At 39.9% G+C, this 25,279-nt stretch overlaps 1 pseudogene; it reads right to left on the reverse strand.

The window, feature by feature from the left end:
- Window positions 1-23,093: 23,093 nt before the first annotated feature.
- Window positions 23,094-25,279, reverse strand: part of LOC142168241 (LOB domain-containing protein 1-like) — a 33,050-nt pseudogene continuing 30,864 nt past the window's right edge.

Below are 25,279 nucleotides of genomic sequence, written 5' to 3' on the forward strand. Positions count from 1 at the left end.
AGCCAAGCTGACAAACCGGTCCTCCCATACCACTTTCTTCTTCGACCGCTCAAGGTCGACAACTGTAGCATCTCCCCCTCTGCCATCATCGGGGATGTCTTGAACTGATGTCTCTAGTGCCTAAGGGACATGTGTAGTGGAAGGCTCAGAAGCCTGACTAGCACTCTCTGAACCCTCGGAAGTGCTATGGGATGTGGACGTCTCGTCCATGAGCTGATACCTCTCTAGAGGCCTTGACTGGACAGCCGACTGCACCTCTCCCTCTGCCAACTGTTGTTTTCTTTCTGATTTCGTGTTGTTGGGCACTAGGTAAGGGTCTCTTCCCTCGTCCCCGAGAAGGGTCACCCCTTCCTTTCAAAGTATCGCCTGTACCTCTAGATCGAACCATTTTCTATACCAAGCAAAGGCTATTGTTAGTTGCAATACAAGTTCAGACATATAATGAATGTAAGGACACACTAGCAGATATAGTGAAGAACACAATTGAAACATGCTTGCAGGGTAGGGATTTTCAGTCCGCACATTTTCATTGCGGCCGCAGATTGGGACATTTCGGATCACAGAATTCTTTTTTGCGGCTGCAAATGAGGAATGCGGTCCGCACATTTTCTATTGTGGCCGCAAAGCAAAGACCTAAATTATGCCAAATCGTTGATGACACAGAATTGGCTGATGTGTGGCCACAACATGTTTTCTGTGGACCGAACATTTTGGTCTTCCAGCCACACATTGAAGTACTAACATGCACACTCTCTGATGACAGTAAAATAGCTGTTTTGCGGCTACAATGGAAATTCCAAAGTTCGCACAACTTTCCTTGCGGATACAGACTCATGCTTGACAACAGGTTCCCTAGACCCAACTTATGCGGACAACATAATTTCTTGTGCGGCCGCAGATTTCAAACAATTACGAACATGTGGGCATTTTTATATAGGGCTTGCAATTCTTTTGCACAAATTTGACATAGAAACAACGTACAAGCATGAAATCTAGTTACCCAGTCCCGAATTAGAATGTACTAGTTGACCCACTACAGATTTACCCCCACAAGTATGTATAATTAGATTCAATAGAAAAGTGGCCTAAAAATTGAAAACTCTAACAAGTAATTGAAGCATACCAGATTTGCTAGGCGTGTGGGCAGTTAATTTAAGAAAATATCTCAAATTGGTGCAAGTTTTGTGCTCAGAGAGGGAAAAGGAGAAAAGTCGCCCTAGCGCCTCTATTTATACCTATCGATTTTTCCAAGGGAAAGAGAAGCGAGTGCAGCCACAGAATTCCAATTGCGGTTCGCACTCTATTACCTGGGGTCTTAAATGCCCTTTTGTTTTGCGGACCACAAATTTTGATGTTTTGCGGACCACAGATTTTGTGTTGCGGACACAAATCGAACATTTTTATGACCGGACAACTTCAGAGAGCTATAATTTTCCACCTTCAATTTGTGCGGTACGCAATGTAATTGTGTGACCACAGAGCACCTTCTGTTGTAGCAACCAAAATTGTGTGGTTCGCACAATGCAATTGCGGTCCACAATTCTTTCCACACTTAACCAGATTTCTGGGCACAATTCCTGTAAAGCACACTCATCCCTACAACACACTTCAAATCAAGTTAGCACAAAAATGACTCCTAACTACAAGAGAAACAAAGAAAAGAAAAAGAAACATGGGTTGCCTCCCAAGAAGCGCCTAATTTTATGTCGCAGCATGACACAAATTACCGTCATTTGAAATGAATCACTGCCACAACGTAGCCATCATCAACTTTTCCCAAATAGTTCTTCACCCGGTGACCATTGACTCAGAATACCTCATTGTTTTTGTTCTTCAAGTCTAATGCACCAAAAGGCGTCACACCGACAATTTCAAAGGGACTACTCCATTTAGACTTTAGCTTTCCGAGAAACATCCTCAACCATGAGTTGAACAACATACAAGATCACCCACCTTGAACTCTTTGTTCCAAATGTATTTGTCATGAAGATATTTCATCTTTTCTTTATACAAGGACGAACTTGCATAAGCATGGTACCAGAACTCATCCAATTCATTCAAATGTGCAACCCTCAAGTTAGCGGCTACATCCCAATCAAGATTAAACTTCTTTAGAGCCCACATGGCTTTGTGCACAAGTTCCACCGGAAGATGACAAGCTTTGCCGAACACCAACCGGTATGGAGACATCCCGATAGGGGTTTTGTTAGCAGTCTGATAAGCCCATAATGAATCATCAAGCTGGTTGAACCAATATGTCCGGTTAGCATTCACTGTTTTGCACAAGATACTCTTTATCTCCCGGTTGGAGACTTCCACTTGACTGCTAGCTTGTGGATGACATGGATTCGTAACCTTATGTTTAACACCATATATGCTAAGTAAAGTGTCAAAAGCCTTATGGACAAAATTCGACCCCCATCGCTTATGATAGCCCGCGGAGTACCAAACCTTGTAAAAATATTCTTTTTCAAGAACGCCACCACACTTCTCGCTTCATTGTTGGGTATAGCCATGGCCTCAATCCATTTAGACACGTATTCAACCGCGACCAAGATGTAGGTGTTTCCAAAAGAACTCATAAAAGGACCCATGAACTCAATACCCCACACATCAAAGATATCAATCTCCAAAATGGTAGTGAGAGGCATTTCATTCTTCTTCGAGAATCCACCGGCCCGTTGACATTCATCACATCTTTCTACCACATCACTTGCATCCTTGTAAAGAGTGGGCCAATAGAAACCACAACTTAGAACTTTGGCCGCCGTTCTTGCTCCACCATGGTGACCACTATATGGCGAAGAATGACAAACCCCAAGAATGTCACGTTGCTCTTCTTCCGGTACACATCTTCTAATTACCTTATATGTACAAATTCGGAAAAGGTATGGCTCATCCCAATAATAATCTTGACGATCCCGTTTGAGCTTCTTCCTTTGGTTTGAAGAGAACTCATCCGGGATGATTCCACACACAAAGAAACTTGCTAGATCCGAGAACCATGGCACCTCCTTCATTGAAATAGCCAAGAGTTGCTCATCGGGGAAGGAGTCATTGATTTCAAGGCCATCATGCGTCCTCCCCTCCTCTTTCAAATAAGACAAGTGGTCAGCCACTTGATTTTCACTCCCTTTTCTATCTTGGATGCCAATATCAAACTCTTGCAACAAAAGCACCCATCTCATCAACCGAGCTTTGGAATATTTCTTACTCATAAGATAACAAAATGTTGCATGATCCGTGTGGACTATAACTTTCGCACCCATCAAGTACGGGCAGAACTTCTCAATTGCAAACACAATGGCAAAGAGCTTTTTCTCTGTAACAATATAGTTGACTGGGGCACCATACATGGTCTTACTAGCATAGTAGACCGGATGAAAACTCTTGTTGATGCGTTGCCCCAAAATAGCCCCAACCGATGTATCACTAGCATCGCACATGAGCTCAAAAGGAATACTCCAATTAGGAGCGGTGATAATTGGAGTGGTTGTCAATTTGAACTTTAACAATTCGAAGGCTATCATACAATCATCATTGATGTCACGACCCAATTTCACCTATAGGTCGTGATGGCGCCCAAAACTATAGATAGGCAAGCCAACTAATACATTAAACATATATCGATAAAATTTAAACTCAAGAAAATTAATAAAACACGAAATTCTACCAATGTGTGCGCCAAGACCTGGTGTCACAAGTATATGAGCATCTAGTAGATTATACAAAACCTCAAATACTGTCTGAAATAAAAATAGACATAGTGAAATAAAAAATACAAGGAGAGACACTAGTAGCTACAGAACGGCTCAGAAAGACAGCTCACCACTATGCCCCTGAATAACGTGGGTGTAAGACGATAGGTTCCCCACTAGTACTTGCCTCAGATCATACACAAAACGTGCAGAAAGTATAGCATGAATACGTAAACAACGTGTACCCAGTAAGTATCAAGCTTCTCGAAGTGGGAAAGACGAGATGGCCGGCTTTGACACTCACTAAGTGTCATCAATAATAAATGGAATAAATTATAATTATTCAAATCAGTATGATTCACAGAGATAACAATAATTTATTTAATTAGCAAAAATAATAAAATCCTTCAAATGCAATAATTTTCAATCTATTAATTAAATCCTTCAATTTCAATAAAACTTCAAATTTATCAAATAGCTTTACAAGCTGCAATTCAATTTCAATAAATTTCCAATTTATCAAATAGCTTACAAGCTGCAATTCAATTTCCATAAATTTTCAATTTATCAAATAGCTTTGCAAGCTGCAATAAACTGTCCAAGTATCGTATAATTATAATTATTAAGCACAATTTCTGCCGAGGTCGTACGGCCCGATACAGAGTTTCGTGTACACTGCTGAGGGACGTGCAATACGATCCATAGATGCTCTATCCTGCCGAGGCGTTCGGCCCATTCCACAAGAAAGGAGGACATTTTCTTATGTACCTCCGGAATGAGAGTATATTTATTATAAGATAAATTCAGGAGGAATAAGAGTATTTATTGTAAAATTTATTCGAGAGGATAACAATTTATTTCAACAATTAATTAATCTAAACAAATATTAAGCATATGAAAATTTCAAATTTCTCTACCTTTCATAACAATTTACAATATATACATTAAATATTTTAATTAATAAAGAATATAATTTACACAAGTAATTCATGCTTTGAGTCCTAAACTACCTGGACTTTAGCATTAATAGTAGCTACGTACGGACTCTCGTCACCTCTTGCATACGTAGCCCCCGCAATTAGCAACAATTATTTAATTTTAGTCACATATGGGGTAATTTCCCCCTCACAAGATTAGACAAGAGATTTACCTCGTCTTGCTCCAATTTAATCTACTAGTAGGCCTTTTCCTCGATTATCCAACTTCGATTGGCTCGAATCTAACCAAAATAATTCGATACAATAATTAAAATTTATAGGAATCAATTATATAAGGAAATACTTCATTTGTATTAAAAATTCCGAAATTAATTAAAAATTCATCGGTAGGGCCCAAGTCTCGAAATCCGGTAAAAATTACGAAATCCGATAACATATTCAATTACGAGTCCAACCATACCAGTTTCACTCAAATCCGACTCCGAATCGATACCAAAATCTCGAAAATCTGTTTCTATGAGATTTCAAAAGTTTCCCAAATTTCAATCTCAAAACACTAATTTATGGTGAAAAGAATGATATACTTGTATATGTAGACCAAATCCGAGTTAGAATCACTTACCCCAATATTTTTTCCTTGAAAATCTGTCCAAAGTCGCCTCTGCTCAAGCTCGTCAAAAATGGCAAATGGGACGAATGCCCTCTTATATAAATCTGCCCGGGCAGCCTTCGGAACTGGGCCTCGATCGTGGCTTCGATCACAGCCTCGAGCCTGGACCTCGGTCATGGCCTCGATTATGGCATCGAGCCTAGGCCCTCGATTAGGGTATCGAGCCTAGCCTTCGATTAGGGCATCGAGCCTGGGCCTTCAATCAGGGCATCGAGCCTGGGCTCGATCCTGAGCCTCGTCTTGGCTTCGACCCTGGCCGTTGACCCTGGGCTCGATATCTGGCTTGATCTTGGGCTGATCACAGCCCAAAATATTCAGCAAAAGAGAAACAAATTGCAGCAGCTTTTTAAGTCCAATATTTGATCTGTTAACCATTTGAAACTCACCCGAGGCTCTCGGTACTTCAACCAAATATATCAACAAGTCCTAAAAAATCATACGAACATATTTGAAACCTCAAATCACATAAAACGACGCTAAAATCACAAATCATGTTCCAATTCAAGCTTAATGAAACTTATAATTTCCAACTTCTACATTCAATGTCGAAACCTATCAAATCAAGTCCGATAGACCTCAAATTTTGCACACAAGTCATAAATAACATAATGGAGCTATAAAAATTTTCAGAAATGGATTCCGACCCTGATATCAAAAAGTCAACTCCCCGGTCAAACATCCAAATGTAAATTTCCTATTTTAGCCATTTCAAGCCTAATTTAACTACGGACTTCCAAATAAAATTACGATCACGCTCCTAAGTCCAAAATCACCATACGGAGCTGTTGGAATCTTTAAAATTCTATTCCGGGGTCGTTTGCACATAATTTGACATCTAGTCACTATTTGAACTTAAGTTTTTTATTTTTCATCAAAATTCCGTATCTCGGGCTAGAGACCTCGGAATTTGATTCTGGGTATACGCCCAAGTCCCAAATCACGATACGGACCTATTAGAATTGTCAAAACATTAATCCGAGTCCATTTGCTCAAAATGTTGACCAAAGTCAACTTATTTGAGTTTTAAAACTCTAATTCACTTTTTAATCCATTTTTCACATAAAACTTTGCGAAAAATTTTACAGACAACACACGCAAGTCGAGGAATGATAAATAGTGCTTTTCGAGGTCTTAGAACACAAAATTAATTATTAAATTTAAAGATGACATTTTGGTCATCACATTCTCCACCTCTAAAACAAACGTTCGTCCTCTAACAGGTTTAGAATTATACCTGAAGTGCTGAATAGGTGTGGATATCTGCTCCGCATGTTTTCCTCGGCCTCCCAAGTCGCTTCCTCAACTGGTTGGCCCCTCCACTGGACTTGTCCTGTAGAAATCCTCTCGGACCTCAAATAGCGAACCTGTTTATCAACAATGGCAACTGGCTCCTCTTTATAATCCAAGCTATTATCTAGCTGAACTGTGCTGAAGTTTTACACATGTGATAGGTCGGCATGAGACTTCCGGAGCATAGATACATGGAAAATCGGATGAACTCCCGATAGGCTGGGAGGCAATGCAAGCTCATAAGCAACCTCCCAAAATCATCTCAACACCTCAAATGGGCCTATAAACCTTGGGCTCAACTTGCCCTTCTTCCCGAATCTCATGATTCCCTTCATCGGTGAAACCATCAAGAGAACTTTTTCACCCATCATAAATGATAAATCTCGCACCTTCTGATCTGCGTAACTCTTCTGTCTGGACTGTACTGTACGAAGTCGGTCCTGAATCAACTTTACCTTTTCCAAGGCATCTTTCACCAAATCATTACCATATAATTTAGTCTCACCGGGCTCAAACCATCCGATGGGAGAACGACATTGTCGACCATATAAAGCCTCAAATGGAGCCATCTCGATGCTGGATTGGTAACTGTTATTATAAGCGAACTTGGCCAAAGGCAAGAAACGATCCCAATGACCTCCAAATTCAATCACACATGCCCTGAGCATATCCTCCAAAATCTGAATTGTCCGCTCTGACTACCCGTCGGTCTGCGGATGAAAGGCTGTGTTGAGCTCTACACAGGTCCCCAACTCACTCTGTACTGCTCTCCAGAAATGTGAAGTAAACTGAGGACCTCTATCTGATATGATAGAAATTGGCACACCGTGCAACCGAACTATCTCTTGAATATAAATTTGGGCCAACCTCTCTGATGTATACTTAGTCACAACAGGAATAAAATGTGCAGACTTGGTCAGCCTGTCAACAATGACCCAAACTGCATCAAACTTCCGCAAGGTCCGCGGCAACCCAACTACAAAGTCTATAGTAATGTGTTCCCATTTCCACTCTAGTATAGTCATCTGCTGAAGTAGGCCACCTGGCCTCTGGTGCTCATATTTAACTTGCTTGCAATTTAGACACCTAGCTACATAATCAACTATGTCCTTTTTCATTTGCCTCCACCAATAATGTTGCCTCAAAACACGATACATCTTCATAGCACCTGGATGAATAGAATATCGAGAACTGTGTGCCTCCTCTAGGATCTTTTTCCTCAGTCCATCCACATTAGGAACACATAGACGATCTTGGAGTCGCAGAACACAGTCCGCTCCAATAGTAACTTCCTTGGCACCACCCCGTAGTACCGTTTCTCGAAGAACCATTAAGTGTGGATCTTCATACTGGCTAGCCTTGATCTGCTCAAATAGTGAAGACCGAGCTACAACACATGCAAGAACTCGGCTGGGCTCTGAAATGTCCAATCTTACAAGTCTGTTAGCCAAGGATTAAATATCCAAAGCTAATGGCCTCTCCTCTACTATAATGAAAGCCAAACTACCCATACTCTCCGCTTTTCTACTCAAGGCGTCTGCAACCACATTTGCTTTACCCGGATGGTATAGGATAGTAATATCATAATCTTTCAGTAATTCCATCTATCTGTGCTGCCTCAAATTTAGGTCCCTCTGCTTGAACAAATGCTGCAAACTGTGATGATCAGTGTAAACTTCATAAGACACCCCATAAAGATAATGCCTCCAAATCTTAAGAGCGTGAACAATCGCAACTAACTCCAAATCATGTACTGGATAATTCTTCTCATGGGACTTCAGTTGACGTGAATCATATGAAATAATTTGCCCTTCCTGCATCAATACACAACCCAAACCAATGCGTGAAGCGTCGCAATACACTGTATCGAACCGGAAGGCAGCACTAACACTGGTGTTGCAGTTAATGCCGTCTTGAGCTTCTGAAAGCTCACTTCACAATCATCGGACCATCGGAATGGAGCACCCTTCTGGATTAATTTTTTCAAAGGTGCTGCAATAGATGAAAAACCTTCCACGAACCGACGATAATAACCTGCTAAACCTAGAAAACTCCTGATCTCTGTCGCCGAAGTGGGACGATGCCAATTCTGAACTGCCTCAATCTTTTTGGGATCAACTTTAATACCCTCGCCCGATACAATATGTCCCAAAAATGCTACAGACTATATCCAGAACTCATATTTGGAAAATTTAGCATATAGCTTTTGTTCCCGCAACGTCTGAAGCACCACTCCCATACACTGCTCGTGCTCCTCCTTACTGCGCGAGTAAATCAAAATGTCATCAATAAAGACAATGATAAACGAATCAATATATTACCTGAATACCCTATTCATCAGATCCATAAACGCTGCCGGGGTGTTAGTTAAACCGAAGGACATCAGCAGAAACTCATAATGACCATATCTAGTCTGAAAAGCAGTCTTCGGAACATCAGAATCCTGAATCTTCAACTGATGGTACCCTGGCCTCAAGTCGATCTTAGAGAACACCCTAGCACCCTGCAACTGGTCAAATAGATCATCAATACGCGACAACGGGTACTTGTTCTTAATAGTGACTTTGTTCGGTTGACGATAATCAATACACATCCGCATTATTCCATCCTTCTTCTTCACAAATAATACCGGTGCACCCCAAGGAAATACACTCGGTCTGACGAACCCTTTGGCTAGTAACTCCTCAAGTTGTTCTTCCAATTCTTTCGGAGCCATGCGATACGATGGGATAAACATAGGCTGGGTATCTAGTGCCAAGTCAATACAGAAATCAATATCACGATCAGATACCATACCTGGAAGATCTGAAGGAAATACATCGGAGAACTCCGGAACTACAGGCACTGAATCAATAGCCGGAGTCTCTGCAGTAGTATCCTGAACATAGGCTAGATAAGCCAAACAGCCCTTCTCAACCATGTGTTGAGCCTTTATAAAAGAAATAACTCGATTAAATGAACTAACAGACGAACCCTTCCACTCCAGCTTAGGTAATGCTGGAATAGCCAAGGTAACAGTCTTGGCATGACAATCTAGAATAGCATGATATGGAGATAACCAGTCCATGCCCAGAATAATTTTAAAATCGGTCATCTAAAGCAATAGGAGATCTGCTCTAGTTTCATAACCACAGAATGTAATAATATAGGATCGGTAGATACAGTTCACAACAACAGAATCTCCCACAAGAGTGGACACATAAACAGGAGTACTCAAGGACTGACGAGAAACACCCATCAATTGAGAAAATAGAGATGACACATATGAATACGTAGATCCTGGATCAAATAATACTGAGGCATCTTTGCCGCAAACAGAAATATTATATATAATCACGGCATCTGAGGCCTTTGCATCTGGTCTGGCCAAAAAAGTATAGAACCGAGCTGGAGCGCTAACTGGCTGACCTCTGCCTGGCTGACCTTCACCTCTAGGACAGCCCCTACCCACATGTCCTCCACCTCTTGGTGGTCAGACTACTGGTGGAGAAACTGTTGCGGTAATCATAGGCTGCTGACCCTGCTGCACTATTCTACCCAGCAGTCTGGGGCAGAATCTCCGCATGTGACTGGGGTCCTTGCACTCGTAACAACTCTTCGATGCGATGGGCTGCTGACTAAGTGTTTGGCCCTGGGGATCTGAATACCCACTGGAAAGGCCCTGAATAATTGGTGGGCAATAAGAACTCTCTGGTATAGCACTGAGATAGGGTCGCACTGGAGCACCTCGAGGAGGCGTTGGTGTTGGATATGGGGGCCTGCTGGACTGCCCTCATACAAACTGACCTCTGCCCCTAGACGGAACACCTCTGAACTCTCCAGAATACCTAAACCGCTTATCTCTCATAACCTGCTCTCGGCTCTGCTGATGTACACCCTCAATACTGCGGGCTATCTCCACGACTAGCTCATAAGAAGTACCCATCTCAACCTCTCGAGCCATAGTGGCCTGAATTCCAGTATGTAAACTCGCAACAAACCTCCGCACTCTCTCCGTCTCAGTAGGGAGTATCATAAGTGCATGGTGAGATAACTCAGAAAACCACGCCTCATAATCGGTCACTGACATCTGACCCTGCTGGAGCTGCTCAAACTGAAACCTCAACTCTTCCCTCTGAGAGTGTGGAATATACCTGTCCAGGAAGATACAGTTGAACCTGTCCCAAGTTATGGGAGGAGAATCTGTTGGTCTGCCAAGAACATAACACTGCCACTATCTATGGGCTCTGCCCTCTAGCTAAAAAGTAGCAAAGTCTACCCCATGAGACTCTAATATCCTCATGTTGTACAGTTTATCCTTGCACCGATCAATGAAATCCTGGGGATCCTCATATCGCTCACCCCCAAAGATAGGAGGATGTAGCCTAGTACATCTGTCCAATAGTTTCTAAGGATCAGCGGCTACAGCTAGCCTGAGCTCAGGTGTAGCTGCTGCTACTGGCTGGGCTCCACCCACAAGTAGTGCACCCTGGGTCTGATATACAACAGCTGCCTGTCCATGAGCCTGTGCGGTCGGAGTATGTGCTCCCCCGCCCGCCTGAGATGTGGCCGGGTCTGCCGGAAATAAACCGACCTGAGTCATATTTTCCTTGAATCGCAGCATACAACCCATGACATCCTGAAATCCTGGTGCAGATGTGAAATTCATCGGAGCTGGCTCTGCCACAGGCACCTCACCCTGCTCTTTAATAATAGGATTCCCTGCTGGACCCACTGGCGGCATAACTAGAATAGTCCTGGGGCATCCTCGCCCTCTACCACGGGCTGGAGCCCTCCCTCGGCCTCTACCTCTAGCAACTGGGGGAGTAGTTCTTCCCTGGTCTGGAACCTCATTAGTGCGCATTCTCACCATTCGTGAGAGAATAAAAGAAGGATATTTAGAACTACATAAATTGCACGATGGAATATGAAGAAAGGTAATTTCCTAACACCTTATAGCCTCTCGAAGATAAGTACAGACGTCTCCGTTCCGATCCGCAAGACTCTATTATGTCTGCTCATAACTTTTGAGACCTACGTGAACCTAGTGCTCTGATACCATGTTGTCACGACTCAATTTCACCTATAGGTCATGATGGCGCCCAACACTATATCTAGGCAAGCCAACTAATACATTAAACATATATCGATAAAATTTAAATCCAAAAAAATAATAAGACACCAAATTCTACCAATGTGTGTGCCAAGACCTGGTGTCACAAATGTATGAGCATCTAGTAGATTATACAAAACCTCAAATACTGTCTGAAATAAAAATAGATAGAATGAAAAAGAAATACAAGGAGAGATACCGCTAGCTACAGAACGGCTCAGAAAGATAGCTCACAACTATGCCCATGGATAACGTGGGTGTAAGATGATAGGTTCCCCACTAGTACTTGCCTCGGGTCCTGCACAAAAAGTGCATCAAGTGTAGCATGAGTACGTAAACAACGTGTACCCAGTAAGTATCAAGCCTAATCTCAAAGTGGTAGAGACTAGATGGCCGACTTTAACACTCAATAAGGGTCATCAATAATAAATGGAATAAATTATAATTATTCAAATCAGCATGATTAACAGAGTTAACCATAATTTAATCTCCTAGAGTTACGTGATCGCGTTCCACACTTGGAGACCGCGAAGAACAAATGCTTGACATCCTCAGGCCCTCCTTTCTTATACGCGAACGCGTCGCTAGACTCGCGAACGCACTAAAAATGCCTCAACTTTCGTGAACACAACTCTGGACTCACGAACATGATGAACAATCTTCCCCAGCCATAAAAAAACTCTATGCGATCTCGATCCATTCTCCGCGATCGCGAACATGAAAACTAGATGCTCAGCAGAATCAACAATGCCAAAATGAAGGAAAATGATCTGAATTAAATCTGAAACACGCCCGAGCCCCTCGGGACCTCGTCCGAACATTCCAAATAGTCCCATAACATAACACGGACCTACTCTAGGCCTTAAATCACGCATAACAACATCAAAATGACGAATCACACCTCAAATCAAACTTTTGAACTTTTAACTTCCAAAACTTGCGCCGAAACATATCAAATCAACTCAGAATGAACTCTAATTTTGCACACAAGTTCAAAATGACATAACGAAGCTATTCCAATTCTCGGAATCACAATCTGAATCCAATATCCTCAAAGTCACCTTTCGGTCAAACTTATGAACTTTCCAAACCTTCCAATTTCCAACTTCGCCAATTAGCGCTGAAACCTTCTAGAAATATCCAAATGCAAATCCAGGAATATGTCCGAGTCCAAAATCACCATCCGGACCTAACAGAACTATCAAAACTCCAATTTTAGGTCAATTACTAAAATGTCGAACTTGTTAACTCTTCCAACTCTAAAGATTCAATCATGAAATTCAATCTTCTGAATCAATTCCGAATAACCTGAAAACCAAAACCGATGATTCACACAAGTCATAATACATCATACGATGCTGCTCAAGACTTCAAATAACTGAATGAAATGCAACTGCTCAAAATGACCGACTGAGTTATTATATTTCTCCCCCACTTAAACATATGTTCGTCCTCGAACGTGCCAAGGGTAGTTCCAAAGCCATCAAATCGCCGTGTAACCTTACCATGCACACAACTGGTGCCGGTAACAAACCTCATATCAAACAAAACCTCTTTCTAAAACCTTCGTACATTATTGATGATGAATGAAACACACAGAAACTCATAACCACTCATCAGATCAACATGTCACGAAGCTCTCTCGCCTAACCAAAATCATAGCCCAAATTCTAAGCTGACTTCTGATATTATCCTCCCAAACATATCGTAATCAAATTTGATAGCAATCACTTCAGGCCTAAAGACTCCATCTCATCAAATACAAGTTACTCTACTGACACGCCACACCAATACTACCTAGAATCAAAAACTGTGCAATTTGTGCACCAATAAGCAAAAATTCAAATGCGCCCAAAAATGGAAAATGACTCAAATGAGAGAACCGTTCTGCAAGCTCAACAAGTACAATGAACTAAGCGCCCTCCAGGCATAAAGTCTCACATGAGCAATAGTATCACAATCTCCATACTTGGTTCCAATCTTCGATCAATCAAGTGACTATATGTCACACTTATACAATCTTCCAGTGGGACGTGCTCCCACGACCTTCTGCATCAGATAACAAGTCTGCACATCCATACCACCGGCCGCACAAATGTTGTAAAGCAAATAAAAAAAATCCGAAATCACTACTCAAACAGCTGGATCTTTTCCCACTACTTAGGTGATGCTAAAGAAAATAACAGCTTACTCTAACCATCTGAATCTTTTCCCACTCATCCGAGCTCTTGACATTCTTGTCGACACCAAACTGCAACCTTGACCCTCAACTTCCGAATACCATGTCGATCACTGCACTTAATCATGCCAATGCACAAAAGCACCAAAAATTTCGTCATAACTCCGTAACCACTAATAGGGTAAACACTTCATCATATAGAAATATTTTACTTAGCTCGTTTCAAGAGAACCATTGCAATACGCAGCCAAATTCCCATGACCACAAAAAATACAAACCTCGAGTAGTGGTTTAAACCACCATAATCCTTCCGGGATCCGTCTATACATAAAATTCCATAATGCTCAATGCCCCCAAATAAAATCAATTACGGCAGCCGTCAAACCTCGCACGTACCGCCACAAATCACATGCACAATTCAACATGCTAAATGAGTTGATCATTGCCATCATCATGCCAATTCAACCATTGCTAACCAAACCTGACTTCTCCTAATTTACTCTGGATCTTCCTTAGAAATAACAACAGCTCCTTTATCAATATAACGAACTAAATCTGCACTCATCCCGAGTGACCCTATTTCACGAGACCACATTGTCCCCAAAACCCATGAACCATTTCATACCCTCCTTGTGAGCATAATCGAGTCTTCAACTGATATACCCATTTTGATGACTATTCTATAAATCAAAAGTTACATGTACCCCTTTTCTCTCATGATACCCCGTAGAACAAGGATAACACGGAACACTCCAGGCTCCTTTATCAAAATCCGCTACAAAAGCTCGATATTCAACCATACTATGGACTCGAAATACTTAGACACCACACCTTAACTTTTGAATATACTAGGGCCGTTATTGAGAGTCACCCACTCTGACTTGGTCCTGAATATAATTAACTCCAAGGCTCTGCTAGCACATGAGCACCCTCTCAAAGAAGCACCTGGCCGAATCATCTTCCTTGTAACTCGCCTCTATACGAAGCATAAATCCTGAGTCTTCCCAGAGCCTGAGCATGAATCGATAAGGCCAACTATAGCACACATCCCTCAAATCGCTTGCTCAAATTACCACTGATATTCTCCTTCCTTAGTCGTAACAACCCATCAATATGCCGATAGCCCAAAAATATTACAAATAGACGACCATGCAATCCAACTATAGGCGGTGGGACTCTCCTACTTATCTTGAAGCTATATTGCATAAACTTGGAAACCACCAAGATACTTCCTTCATCGACATGATCTAGCACAATCAACCCGCCAAATTCCTCGAAATCCTTTCTATTAAACACTTCATGAATACTCTGAATCACTAGCCACATGCACATATTCGACCTCTTCCTAGATAGTCAGTAGAAATTCTCCGTAGGAGCTTCGTCAACACCATGCAACTGCTAACCCGCTCACAGGAGATAACCCACATGTGGAAATTCCATGCCGACATCCTCCAACTGATGTATCTCTCTTCATATCGGCAAACTCATTTCTGTCGCATCCAATCTTCCCCCAGTATAATAGCCACCATTTCAAATTAAGTCTGTAGACCTAGTCATTGTCCACCGTGAATCCGAAATCACTCCAAACTTTCCTCAAGACATGTAGCTATCCTACCCCGTAACCCATATGCTACCTTGGCACTCTCCCACTTTGGTCAAACTCACTCCTTTAAGAAACTACTCGACTCTTATTTCTCGCACTTGGCCTTCTAGAAGCTTATCCACCACGAGAAACCTCCCACATGTCCTTCCTCATCCTTCGCTGCCCAGTTGTTACCCTAAGTCAAAATCCATCTCTGTAGTGACACCAGGAGCACCGATTCAATCCTGAACTACCGCACACCGCGACCTTTGATAGCCATTTCTCCAGCACTATCTCATACTACCCTACCCCAAAGGCAATTTGATGAAGACCATAACACCGACGAACTTAACGTATCCAACAAGAACAATGACACCTCATCACAAATGAAAAATCCACCATGCTCGAAAATACCAAGTTTCGTTCTCCATCAACCCAAATCTGAACATTTATAATCTGATTGCCTTTTCCTCCGCCATAAATAAAATACTGAATCCTTGAATCATGCACAGAGCAACCCTCTTCTCAAGTCATTCACTGCCCCGACACATAGGCAAGCATCTTACCTTCACCTTAATACTGTGCGATAATAACTCATGAGCATCATGAAACCCGTGCAGAGCCTCAAAGCTCTCAGAAGTACAACTACTATGTTGAAATGACGGAATATCCTTCTGTAAGGCGACAACAATAACCCAATCAACTACGCAGGGGAAAACATCTCGCACCGCTTCTGGAGTACCATTACAATTCCTCAATTCTCGTTCGATAGCAAGCGCTTCACATCGCATAAGATGGAATAGGAAGAAATAAAGGCATAAGCCTCAAAGGAATCAAATCGCACGATGAGGAATCAAGAAGGGACGTGGTCCTAACAGCCCTATAGCCTCTCGAATATAAGTATAGACGTCCCCATACCGATCAGCAAGACACTACTTGACTCGCTCATGACTCGGGAGACCTAAGTAAACCAAGTGCTCTGATACCATGTTGTCACGACCCAAACTCCGTTAAAAGTCGTGATGGCACTAGACACCACTGTCAGGCAAGCCAACGCTAAATAGTTAATTAAATCCTCATTTTTAATATTTTGAAATCATAAATTTACTTCAATTTATCTAGTAAAAGATGAATTTACAGAATAAATAACAATGTTTTCCAATTCCAATAGTGAACATCCCATAATCATCCCAGAATCCAGTGTCACAAGTGCATGAGCATTTTCTAGGAATTTAAAATAAAATACAATAACTGTCCGGAATACAAATTTTGGACAGGAGAAATATAAATACCCCTGAAGGAGACTCTGCTGGCGGCGAATCGTAGTATAGAGTGCAGCTCACCTAATTCCCCGTAATAACCGCGCCACCGCGCCCACAAGGCCACTAGTCATATATGTACTTGTACAAAAATGTGCAGCAAGTGTAGTATGAGTACGTAAATCAACGCGTACCCAATAAGTATCTCGCCTAACCTCGAAGAAGTAGTGACGAGGGGTCGACTCGGACACCTACTATGGGCTATAATTAATATATCAATGATATGATTAAGCATGGATCACGTAGAACGATTGTCAGCCCGATATCATGAAGTAAGCAAACAATTCTTTTGTTAACAAGAAGTTTTTCCCAAATTCATTTTCATCATTTTAACAGTTTATATCTCAGGCCAATGAGGCCATATCAAATTACCAATTTATCTCGAACCAGGGAGGCAATATCATTATGTATAAATTTCAAGGCAAGCAATACAAGCATACGCAAATCATGTCGAGGTCGTACGGCCCGATCCAACAAATATTTAAACTGTGCACTGCCGAGGGTAGAACGACACGAACCATAGATTATCTATTACCTCGCTCGCGAATCATACATGCGACGTGGTCAAATGTAAACTTAAGGAATTACGACGCTCGCGAATCATACATGCGACACGGTCAAACATATATTTAACATTTAAATCATATTTCTTTCTTGATTCTTTTCAAAATTAGGGAAATTCAACTTGAAGCTTTTTAAAGAAAATTATCCCGCTCGCGAATCATACATGCGATGCAGTTACACATAGATTTCTTAAGCTATTATAATATTCCTTAATTCTTTTCGAAATTACGAAGTTCAAATGAAACCTTTTAAATCTTAAATTCTTCAAATTTCCATTCTTTCAAGACAATTATTACTCAACCTCAATCTTGCTTCTTCTCAAGGCAAACAATAACATAAATCGACAACAATGTTAACAAGGCATGATGTAAACCTAGACTACCCGGACATAGGCATAACTAGCAGCTACGTACGGACTCTCGTCACCCCGTGCATACGTTGCCCCCACAATTAGAAGCATATATTAATTTATTTCACCTATGGGGTTAAGTCCCTCTTATAAGGTTAGAAAGGAGACTTACCTCGCTCCTGCGCTCCCAGATTCTTCTCTCACTCTCGCACCTGCGACGCACCTCCGCATCTGCGACCTCGCAGGTGCGAACAACTCTTCGCACCTGAGGTCACTACCCAGCTTTGCCTAAACAGCACCTGCGAGCTCGCACCTGCGGCCCTTATTGCGCAGGTGCGATCACACCAGATATCAGCTGCCTCATCTTTTCTTCCAAGTCCAAACTCGATCCGTTAACCATCCGGAATCCAGCCGAGGACACTAACTTAGTCGAGCCTTCAAATCACATCAAACAACGTCGAATTCATGAATCGTACCTCATTCCAAGCTTAATGAACTTTAGAATTTCAAACTTCTACCTTCGATGCCGAAGTCTACAAATCACGTTCGCTTAACCTCAAATTTTTCACACAAGTCACATTTGACATTACGGACCTACTCCAACTTCCGGAATCAGATTCCGACCCCGATATCAAAAAGTCCACTTCCAGTCAAACTTCTCAAAAACCTTCAAATTTCTAGCTTTAGCCAAATGACTCCAAAATGACCTACGGACCTCCAATCCACTTCCGGACGTGCTCCCAATATTAGAATCGCCATACAGAGCTATTCCTAGACTCGGAATGTCAAACGGACATCGATAACAATGAAATGCACTTCAACCCAAATTTGTGGAATTCTTCCAAAATGCTAACCTCCACAATAGGTGCCGAAACGCTCCCAGGGTATCTAGAACCCGATCCGAACATACGACCAAGTCAGAAATCATCATACGAACCTGTTGGAACCTTCAAATCCCGATTCCGAGGCCGTTTACTCTAAAATCTAATCTTAGTCAATTCTTCCAACTTAAAGCTTTCGAAATGAGAATTTTCTTTCCAATTCAACTCTGAACTTCCTGAAATTTAATCCCGACCACGCGTACAAGTCACAATACCTGAAGTGAAGCTGCTCATGGCCTCAAACCGCCGAATGACGTGCTAGAGCTCAAAACGACCGGTCGGTTCGTTACAGTCCCAGAGATATTGCTCCGAGTATTGGGGCACCGCCAAGATTTATGCCTTTCCAACTAGGACTGAGGCCGAGTCATCCGATGCCGTGATCACATCTATTATTCCAGTTTTTCATAGAGATGCTTCAGTTTTATTTGATCCAGGATCTACTTATTCCTATGTGTCCTCCTACTTTTCTTCATATTTGGTTGTGCCTCTTGATTCCTTGAGTGCTTCTGTGCATGTGTCCACACAGATGGGGGATTCTATCGTTGTAGATCATGTCTGTCATTCGTGTATGGTTACTATTGGGAGTCTTAAGACTAGTGTGGATCTTCTACCTCTTGATATGGTAGATTTTGATGTCATCTTGGGTATGGATTGGCTGTCACCTTATCATGCTATATTGGATTGTCACGCCAAAATAGTGACCTTAGCCATGCCGGGGTTGCCTCAATTAGAGTGAAAAGGAACTCTTGGTCATTCTACGAGGTTTTGACCAATATTGTCCCCTATCTTTGAGGGTAGGTCTATTTTGGTCCCTCAAATATAACCCTGAGCATATTTAGTCCCTTAAGTATGCTAAAGTGGAGCATCTTTAATCTCACTGATAGAGGTTTTGACCAATATTGTCCCTTATCTTTGAGGGTAGGTCTATTTTGGTCCCTCAAATATAGCCCTGAGCATATTTAGTCTCTTAAGTATGATAAAGTGGAGCACCTTTAGCCTCACTGACAGAATATATTCAAAAACTAACGTTGTTACCCAACTCTGATTCATGAAGCAAATCTTCTGCTCTGAAGGAAAAGTTGCCTCTTTTTTTATTGGATAACGCAAATTATCACTTTAATTTCTCATTTTTAGATAATGTCTTCTAAAATTTTGACCTTGAAAATATCTCCTTTTGTGCTAGTTTTCAATAAGAAAATGACACTGTATTGCCGCTATAAAAATAATAGCCGAAAAAATATATAAAATTTATATATTTTGTGTGTGTATATATATATATATATATATATATATATATATATATATATATATATATATATATATTTTCTTTTTAATTTTTTTTTGTATGTTAATATACAAAAAATATATCAACTTTATATACTTATTCCGCTACCAGATGTAAATAATTTTTGGCACGGGCTAAAAATGATAATACAACCTGGTTATTCGTTTGCTTCAATAATATGCCTAGAAGTGATCTTGTCAGCTCTATTTTTTTCAAATTTTAACTTTTTCTTTTTGGAAAAATCAACCGAAATTTTTAAATGTATATATATATACACAAAACAATTTACAAATTTTATATATTTTTTCGGCTATTATTTTAACAGCGGCTATACAGTGTCATTTTCTCATTGAAAACTGGCACAGAATGGGATATTTTCAAGATCAAAATTTTAGAAGACATTATCTAAAAATGAGGAATTAAAGTGATAATTTGCGTTATCCAATAAAATGAGAGGAAACATTTTATTTTAGAGCAAAAGATTTGCTTAATGAATCAGAGTTGGGTAACACCGTTAGTTTTTGAATATATTGTATCAGTGAGACTAAAGGTGCTCCACTTTAGCATACTTAAGGGACTAAATATGCTCAGGGTTATATTTGAGGGACCAAAATAGACCTACCCTCAAAGATAAGGGACAATATTGGTCAAAACCTCGTCATTCTACCAACAAGATTATTTCTTATATGAAGGCTCATCGTATGGTCGAGAAGGTAGTTCTGAAGTCTTCTTCCACTTTATCGTAGCTGTATATTTTTCTCAGACAGCTTCATTTTATTCAGAGTTTTATTTGTATTATTCTAGTAGCTCGTACATTTGTGATACCAGATTCGGGGATGTATTTGGATAATTCGTTTGTTATGGTATTCCGCACTTTATTTCAGTAATGGACTTTTGTTTAATTTAATTTGTTTAGACATGGCTAAGATTATTTTAACGTTGGCTTGCTATGTAAGGCGCCATCACGGTCCCGAAAGTGAGAATTTCGGATTGTGATAGAAAAAAAAGATTACGGTCAAAGAAACATCATTTAATTTCTAAGAACCGAGCATTATCTCTTAAATCACAAGGTATAATATTTATGTTGTCTTGTAGCTAATAACCTAGCCAAAAATTAGTGAACATCTCCTCGGCCTCTTTCTAGACAATTTCTATTTAAGGAGATTGTTTTCTCATTTCTATTAGTGATTAAATAGGTCCTTTCAAATAGCTAATTATTTAATTATGCAAATTGGTTATGACTTTGGAACTTAGGACTTAGAAGTTGGAATTATTATCCAATCAAATAGTAGGGTACTTTTGCAACGATAATCTTTGTTTTGTTCTTTTCCTTTTCTCAGTGTCATCATTCAGGGAGTATCTTTTCTATGTTTACATAACTTTTACAAACAAACCAAGAAAAAGGAAGGAAAAATCATCGCTTTTGCAACTTTGCACGATCCAATCGTTTGCCGACATAAGTTCTAAATTTTAAATTCGTCTGCTGATTAATAAACGTTTTGGGGGGCTTAAAATGTTTCTTTTTCTTTTTTTGATCAAATGTCTTAAAAAGTTGTTTATCGATCAAGGTCCTTGGGATTGATTAGATAGAGGCATTATTGTTTATTTGAGTCCACATATATATTTAACTATCGGGGAAATAATCAAAATTTATATCTGAATTATTTATTATTGTACAATTACCCCTGTTTTAGTTTTGGTTCAATCTTGGCTCGCCGTTACTCAAAATTCAAAAATATCATAAATATCTTCCCCACTAACGAGGAAGCTCCAGTTGGAACGACAACAAGCTTAACTTTTTTTTGCTGACTTAGATTGCTTTTCTGGAACGAAAATATCTCATTTTTCTTGAAGATATCATTGCTTTCTTCCCCAAGTTAGGGTTCCAATAGGTGGACCTTAAGTGGCCTTTTTCCAATAATGAAAAGTTACCTTATTATTACACCACATATTTATTAGCAATTCTCATCTTCGCCTTCAGAACCTGAGAGTATATATTTCTTGGCTATAAAATATGCCAAAATTGTCTAATTACACCGAAATCTTATTTTCCAGGATGGTTTTCAAAACATATCCTTAATGAAATTCAAGTCTCCTTAAGGTCTGATAGGGTTTTTCATTGTTTCATTCCAAGAAGAGGCAACTTCTTATTCGAGCACTAGGTCAATCTTTCCTTGTAACTATTTTCTCCGTCTCAATTTATATGGTGATATTTGAATTTTAAGAGTCAAACGAATTTTTTTTTTACTGCAATATTTTTATATGCCTTCTAAATATTTTAAATTATTATTTTTTACATAAAATTTATGCCATGAGGAGGCATAATCCTTTTATACCATGCCAAAAAAAAAACACTTGACAGAGGGGTGCATAAAACTTACTTCTGTGACAAAATTACAGTTAACCAACTCCTTTTCTAGCTATATAACAAAATACACAATAGATGTTTTCTCTCCAAACATCAATTTCAGTTCGCAAAAAGAGGTACAATTTCAAGATCACAAATACAAATTCTTCCTTTGTTGGTGCTTAATGAGTGTTATGTTAATTATTGTGATTTATAATATTTATAGGTAACAATTTCAAGATCATAAATACAGATTCTTTCTTTCTTGCGGCGCGTCCCATTGTTAATTATTGTGATTTATAGTATTTTTACACAGTTTTCAAGTAATTAACAATTCTATACCTGTGAACCTACATTTTCTTTTTCGTTTTCCTTCTAAAATTTAATTTCAAAGGAAAGCATCCTTATTAGTTTTAGAAAGAAACAAAGAACACACCAAATTTTAACTCTTTTTTCAAACAACTCAATGAGATAAGATCTCTTTGCCAAATTTTGGAGTCTAGTTATCAATAAAAGGTGGAGTTAGCTCAACAAATACAGTCAAAAGACAAAATTGAACAAGGAAACTTGATAATTACTAGTTAAACGAAAAGGATATATATCAACAAATTAAAAGTAGTATACCAGTATCCGTATTTGACGTCAAATTAGAGAAAAAAAAGTCTAATATATTACATCTCACATGCAAATACCTTTGATAATCTCGTAAACACTCTAGATTATTAGTGTTTAATGAAAAATAATTCTTATTGAGTTATACAAATTGCAATATAAGAAGACCAAGTCCCCATTTCCATCCGATGTGGGAGACGAACAAAAGAATGTCATTGCATTCTTCTTATGTGGGGGAAATATTGTTAAAGTATAATTTTGTGGAAATATTCCAACATTTTTTTCTATCATGTCCAAAGTGGTTCCCGAGCTGCATATACACTATTGTCTTCCAACAAGAGGCTGGTATTTCTATAAAACTGTGCATATCATTCTTATCTTTGTTTACTTGATTATGTGACATCTCCCTGAAAATTAATGCCACTAAATTGGCGTTTTGGGACTGCACATTCAACATCTCTACTTGAGACCTGGCAAGTTGTGCTTGAAGCTCACTTATTTGCTTCTGTAGCTGGCAAATTGCTCCAGCGCAGCCGAATACTGGATCTCTGATTCTCGCATTTGCTTCATACACCATGCTGTTCACCGCATCTGCTCTTTGATCCTCCGAAAGTTCCTATAAATAATTAGAGTTTGTGCATTTCGCCGTTGGTTTACAAAGATATCAAGGAAATGAAGATATATTAGAAAATGAACATTGGACTATGGTGTATACGGTCAAAATAGATTTCGGCCTTCCTACGTTCGATCGAGTTCGAGTGGCAAGAAACCGGAGTAGGATTTTGGGAGTGAGCTCCGAAGACAGTACAAACGAGCCTCGAGTCCGAAGAGTGCTCGAGGTCGGCTCGATAATCTTATCGAGCCCGTGACCAAATCGATCCGCAAGGCATTGCTTCGAGGTCGGAAATGCGCCACGCCCATCCCGAAGGTCGAACTCAAGCCAAGACCAAAGGGCCGTCCCAGTAACGAATTCGAGCCAGTATCGAGTTCGAGCCAGTATCGAGCTCACAGACAAGAGTCGTTAGAACCGCACCAAGAGAGAGAATCTTGTCGGGAATCGAGGAAGAGAGAAATAATCATGGGTCCTCCACTATATGCTTTATTTTATTATTTTGTTATAAATAAAGTAATGACCCTCTATTATAAAAGGAGAGATCCTTGTAAGCTATAAACACACTGAATAGATTGGAACAAAAGATGTTTTCTCATATACAAAGATATCTCCTTGTGCTTGTTTTACTTCATTTTACTCATTCTTTCTGTTCATCATTCTCATTTTCATAGTCAAGAATACTCGTATTGCTATCTTTGTATCAAAGGGTATCACGTATCCTTAGAACCGTACATAAATTTAACGTTATCTGATTTTTCGAGTCAACATTGATCCATCCTAACTGTGATTCGCTTTAGTTTGAGGAAATGTTGAAGTCATAGTTTATGGTAATTAAACTTGAGCAGGAATTAGGTATAGATTAGATAAAGTTAAATTAGCTTTAGATCAGTAAACGCTTAGTGTGGAATGTGAAAGAGATCAGAATGCATCTTAAAGGAGCCAGACGACTACTTTGGGGTTTAGTTATCACTTTTAAGGGGAAATGACTTGCCTCACTTATTAAGCGGAAGTCATTACATGCATTAGTTAACACGTACACATAATATTTAGTTATTACTATTAAAAGTTTTATCAAAACACTAATGATAAGTTATGCGTCTTTTGTTTTGATGATTTGACAAACTTTATGAGAGAACCAAATAAGGAACCTGATACAATTAGTTCCCTTGCGTTCAGAGTAACTAGTAAGATGTCTGATACAATTCTCAATGAAATCAGATAAGGGAATAACAGAGGGAACAAATAGGGATCAGTTTCTCTGGTCGTCATGCAATTAACTCTACAACTGTAAAAGTTGCTACACTATACTGTCTGGCAGGCTGCTTCACTGTACCGTCTTGCATCAGTACAACAACACAATTGTAGCTTGGTAAGGCCAAACTAAAAGAAATCTTATTGCACCATCCTTGATTACCTCACACACACATATTATTTAATGAGGCAAGAGAATTCATTTTCCCAACACTTGAAAATTCAAATAATCATATTCTCTCAAGTGCTAGCCACCACCCCTCTTAAGAACAAAGCTGCAGCAACATCAAAGACCAGATCCAAAGATTGAAGATATCTTAAGTCGTTTGTTGAGTCTTTGTTATTTTGTTCTTCATTTATAATCATACACTACTTTCAAGAAGTGTCTTTGTAGGATAAATTTAAACTGTTGTTTGGTTTAGATTCTTGACTAGAGTTGGTCAAGGTTTGTTGCTTTGTAATAGAGTTATTGCAAAGGGCTTACAATAGAGTTATTGTAAGGGGTGAGAGATTAAGAGTTTAATTCCTAGATTGACTAGAGTTAGTTAAGGTTTGGTGCTTTGTAATAGAGTTATTACAAAGGGCTTACAATAGAGTTATTGTAAGGAT

This window comes from Nicotiana tabacum, chromosome 13 (genome assembly GCF_000715075.1).
Source record: "Nicotiana tabacum cultivar K326 chromosome 13, ASM71507v2, whole genome shotgun sequence".
Lineage (NCBI taxonomy): Eukaryota > Viridiplantae > Streptophyta > Magnoliopsida > Solanales > Solanaceae > Nicotiana > Nicotiana tabacum.